Source organism: Arachis stenosperma, chromosome 10 (assembly GCF_014773155.1).
Source record: "Arachis stenosperma cultivar V10309 chromosome 10, arast.V10309.gnm1.PFL2, whole genome shotgun sequence".
NCBI lineage: Eukaryota > Viridiplantae > Streptophyta > Magnoliopsida > Fabales > Fabaceae > Arachis > Arachis stenosperma.
This window is the reverse complement of record NC_080386.1, coordinates 86,098,208-86,103,300: the sequence shown is the minus strand read 5'-3', so window position 1 is coordinate 86,103,300 and position 5,093 is coordinate 86,098,208. Positions and strand designations below refer to the sequence as shown.

Genomic DNA, 5,093 nt, shown 5'->3' with positions numbered 1-5,093 from the left:
AAAGATAAAGAGGAGAGAGAAGCTTGGCAGCGTCAAATGGAGGAGAAGCAAGAGAGATGGCAACAGCAAATGATGACTCAGCAGCAAGAATTTCAAGCACAGATTCTTGAAGGACAAAAAGAGCAATACAAAGAATTCAAAGAATCATATGATAAGCTGTACTTTAGTCAAGCTAAAGCAGGGGAATATAGTCACAACCTGTATCAATGGAAGAATATTCATCACACCATGGGAGAAGTTAGATATGCGCAAAGAATAGAGAATGATGAAAACATGCAAGCAAGGTTGGAGTACTTGACCCATAATTTGCCAACACTCAATCCTCAGATCAAGCCATTTGAGCAATGCCCTGAATTTGGAGTCAAGCAACAAGCAAGGTCTTGTCACTATACGGAGGCAACTTTTAAAAAATTGGAAGAAGTTGGGCTCTCAGGACTCTTAGATTCTGTTTGGGGTAGAAGATGTCCTGGTGAAGAGATCCGACACTATTCCAAGCTAGGGAAGAGAAAGAAGAAAAAGGGAGAATCAAGCAGCAGCCACGACCATTAGAAGGTGGCAAAGTTCTTTCATTCCCCTTCTTTCACTCTTCTAATAAGGAGAAGCATGTCTGAAACATGATATGCCTCCACTGTTTGTTTCCTTTTTATTTCATTTTCTTGTACTTATCTTTGTTCAATAAGTAGCTAGAGAAATGATTTGCATAATGCTTGTCATTCATCACTTAGCTTTAATTTTGTTTTGTTTCCCATATGCTTGAATAAAAGAGATTTTGTTTGAATTGAAAAGTAAAAATCTAATGTCGCATAAGTAGAATGGAAGTTAATGGTGGTATATATGTTTGATTAAATGCATAACTCATGAAATAATTGTTACATAATATCATTTCCATTTAAGTGAAAGTTAGCTTGCTGTTACAAAGAATCTCATCAATAAAAGAAAAAGCCCTTGGGAACAAAAACAGAAAGAAAAGGAAGAAGAAAAAGCCAAAGTGGCAAGAAAAACAAAGAATAAAGTTTGGACACCAATAGCTTGGACCCTAGGACATATGCCTGTGGTGTTTTTGTACTAAGATATGCTTGGATGAGTAAATTCTAAGGGGTATTTTAAAACCCGGTCACTTAGATCAACTGATTTGGGATGGCCAATTGAAAGTCCACAATAAAGAGCAACTTAGATACAGAACATTTAGTTATCCAAAGAGATGCTGGGCATCAATGATCCTAGGAAGAAATAGAGAGCCATGTGTCTGTGGTGGAAAGTTGTTGAGTAAAAGAAAAAAAAATAAAGCCAAAGGCTACTACTGCAACATTAGACACCAAACCTCCAAAAGAATAAGCTTGTTAAGCATTACAAGAAAGAAAAGTTAGCAAGGGAGTAATTAAAAAGTAAGTCTTATAACAGCAAATTTAGCAAGCCTTTAATGGAAAGATGTATATTATGTAACAGCAACAATAATTGAGTTATCATTGTCTGCATAAAGACTCCATAAATCAAATTCTGCTATTTGCCTAATAAGGATATGTTTTCTTTTCTTGTTCATTTCATTTTCTCTTAGTTTTGATGCTTGCTTGGGGACAAGCAAGATTTAAGTTTGGTGTTGTGATGACTGGTCATCATATACCCATTTTTCAAGCAAATTTCACTTGTTTTATTAGTCTTTATGCACTTTCTTGCATCCTAAGTAAGTGGTTTGGAGTGAAAATGCATAACTTCTTTAAATCAAACAACCACCATGAAATTAATGTTAACTCATGAGGTTTAAGCTAAATTTAATTGATTTTTAATTGATTTATAAGCCTTTTGAATTTAGTGATACTTTGAGTGGTTGTTTTGGTTTATTGTAGGTGAAGAAAAGAAGAAAAGAGGAAGCGTAGCTTAAGAAAGCGTGGCCCAAGGAGAAAAAGGCATGGCACATAAATGGAGGTAGCAAGCATTGCCCTCCACAAGGGCACACTGCCCTCTAGGAGGGCAACATAAGGGAACAAGGCTTGGAAGGCAACTCTGCCCTGCCCACGACAAGGGCAGAGCACAAATCTGTGCCTTGGAATCAAGAAGATCAAAAACATTGCCCTGCCCTCTTCAAGGGCAGTATCGGGCTCACCAAGGGAACAAATTCAAAGAAAAAGTTCACCTATGCTTGCCACAAGAATCGAACACGGCACCATGAGGAAGCAAGGAATTAAGCCTCACTTTGGTACCAAGAGAACCAAGGAAAATAGGTAGCGTGTGTGTCACCCGAGTTTCGAACACGGGGCTTCAATTTGGAAACATTGCCCTGCCCTCCACGAGAGCAGGGCAGCATTTTGTTGTGGCACGGCCAGCGCACCAAACTGGCGCACCAAGGCATCACTCGGCAGCACCAGCAGCACGCACAGGCACCATTCTGGCGCGCCAAAAAGTTTCGCCTTGCCCTCCGCAAGGGCAGGGCAGCGTTCGGCAGCACCCAAGCGCGCACGCAAGCACCAACGCGCACCATTTTCTGCCCTGCCCTCCACAATGGCAGGGCAGCCTCCTGGAAGCAATTTTTCATGGGCCAAAAATTGAATTAAAATTCCAATTTAATTCATTTCTTCACCAAATCAAAAGCCCATCCAAATCCCAAGATCCAAGAATAGAAAGTGTATAAATAGGAGCTAGTTTGATGTAATTAGGACTTTTGGACTTGACTTTTGAATTTTGAACTTTCTTGGGAACTTTGAATTTTGCAATTTTTCTTTGAGAGACTGGACCGAGATTTCTGAGAATTTGGAAGGAGAATTGATCTCTCTTCTTCCTGGTTCTTGCTTGGCCATTTTTACTTTTCTTGTTTTGAGTCTTGGGTGTTAACAATTGAGGAAATTCTGTCTCAATCTCCACTCAAGAGCTCTTTAATTTCTCTTCTGCATAATTGAATTCAAACACATTTCCTTTACTGCTTCTTCTTCAATTTCTTGTTAATTGCTTTGTGAACTTGGATCTGGGAAGGCAATTGAGATCTAGGCTTTGCTACCTAGTCTCTGGAGTCCTGAGATCACATTTTCCTTTTGGGTTCTTCTGTGAACCTCTACTGCACTTAATTTCCTTACTGTTTGAGTTCTAATTGCTTCTAATTCAATTTCTGCTCTATTAATTGTTGCAATTCAATTTCTCTTTGCTTAGATTCTGAAATCCCAGTCCTCAAATCCCTTTCTCATTCAAGCAATTTATATTCCTTGCACTTTAAGTTACTGCAATTTACATTTCTTGCACTTTAAGTTTCAGTCATTTAATTTCTTGTTCTTTAAGATTCAGTCCTTTTACTTTCAGTTTCTTTTAATTTCTGTAATTCTCCCCTTCCCCCTTTACATTTTCTGTTATTTACTTACTGTTGGATACCAAAAACTCAATCAATACTTGATTCGCTTGACTAAATCAACCACTAAACTAAAATTGCTCAATCCTTCAATCCCTATGGGATCGACCTCACTCATGTGAGTTATTATTACTTGATGCGACCCGGTACACTTGCCGGTGAGTTTTGTGTCGGATTGTTTTCCGCACATCACTCATTACCAAATAACTTGGCATTCAGCTTCATGATGGCTCCTAAATATTGAGCAACTTTCTCTCCAGTTACATCTTCATCCTCTTCAGAGGAAGAATAATCTTCAAAGCTCATGAATGGCAGAAGGAGATTTAATGGAATCTCTATGGTCTCTATATGAGCCTCAGATTCCTTTGGATCCTCAATAGGGAACTCCTTCATGCTTGAGAGACGTCCCATGAGATCTTCCTCGTTGGGATTCGCGTCCTCTCCCTCCTCCTTGCATTCGGCCATATTGATTATATCAATGGCCTTGCACTCTCTTTTTATATTCTCTTCAGTATTGCTTGGGAGAGTACTAGGAGGAGTTTTAGTGATTTTCTTACTCAGCTGGCCCACTTGTGCCTCCAGATTTCTAATGGAGGACCTTGTTTCATTCATGAAACTTAAAGTGGCCTTAGACAGATCAGAGACTAAATTTGCTAAGTTAGAGGTATTTTGTTCATAATTCTCTGTCTATTGCTGAGAAGATGATGGATAAGGCTTGATTTGCTGAGCCTATTTCTTCCACCATTATTAAAGCCTTGTTGAGGCTTTTGTTGATCCTTCCATGAGAAATTTGGATGATTTCTCCATGATGAATTATAGGTGTTTCCATAAGGTTCACCCATATAATTTACCTCTGCCATTGCAGGGTTTTCAGAATCATAAGCTTCTTCTTCAGAAGATGCCTCTTTAGTACTGTTGGATACATTTTGCCATCCATTCAGACTTTGAGAAATCATGTTGAGTTAATGAGTCAGTATTTTGTTTTGAGCCAATATGGCATTCAGAGCATCAATTTCAAGAACTCCCTTCCTTTGAAGCGTCCATTATTCACGGAATTCCTCTCAGAAGTGTACATGAACTGGTTATTTGCAACCATGTCAATAAGTTCTTGAGCTTCTGCAGGAGTTTTCTTTAGGTGAATAGATCCACCTGCAAAATGGTCCAGTGACATCTTAGAGAACTCAGAGAGACCATAATAGAATATATCTATCATGGTCCATTCTGAAAACATGTCAGAAGGACATCTTTTGGTCATCTGCTTGTATCTTTCCCAAGCTTCATAGAGGGATTCACAATCTTTTTGTTTGAAGGTCTGAACATCCACTCTAAGCTTGCTCAGCTTTTGAGGAGGAAAGAACTTAGCCAAGAAGGCCGTGACCAGCTTATCCTAGGAGTCCAGGCTATCTTTAGGTTGAGAGTCCAACCATGCTCTAGCTTTGTCTCTTACAGCAAAAGGGAAAAGCATGAGCCTGTAGACTTCATGATCTACTCCATTAGTCTTAACAGTCTCACAGATCTGCAATAACTCAGTTAAGAACCGGTAAGGATCTTCTGATGGGAGTACATGAAACTTGCAGTTCTGTTGTATTAGAGCAACTAATTGACGTTTCAGCTCAAAATTGTTTGCTCCAATGGCAGGAATTGAGATGCTTCTTCCATCAAATTTGGAAGTAGGTATAGTATAATCACCAAGCATCCTTCTTGCATTATTGTTGTTAGGTTCGGCTGCCATCTCCTTTTCTTGTTCGAAAATTTCAGCAAG

At 39.1% G+C, this 5,093-nt stretch overlaps 1 non-coding gene across 1 annotated transcript; it reads left to right on the top strand.

The window, feature by feature from the left end:
- The first annotated feature begins 4,560 nt into the window (after positions 1 to 4,560).
- Positions 4,561 to 4,664, top strand: LOC130959274 (small nucleolar RNA R71). The gene has a single exon (XR_009078367.1). It is a non-coding gene; the product is annotated as a small nucleolar RNA R71 (small nucleolar RNA).
- The last annotated feature ends 429 nt before the right edge of the window (positions 4,665 to 5,093 follow it).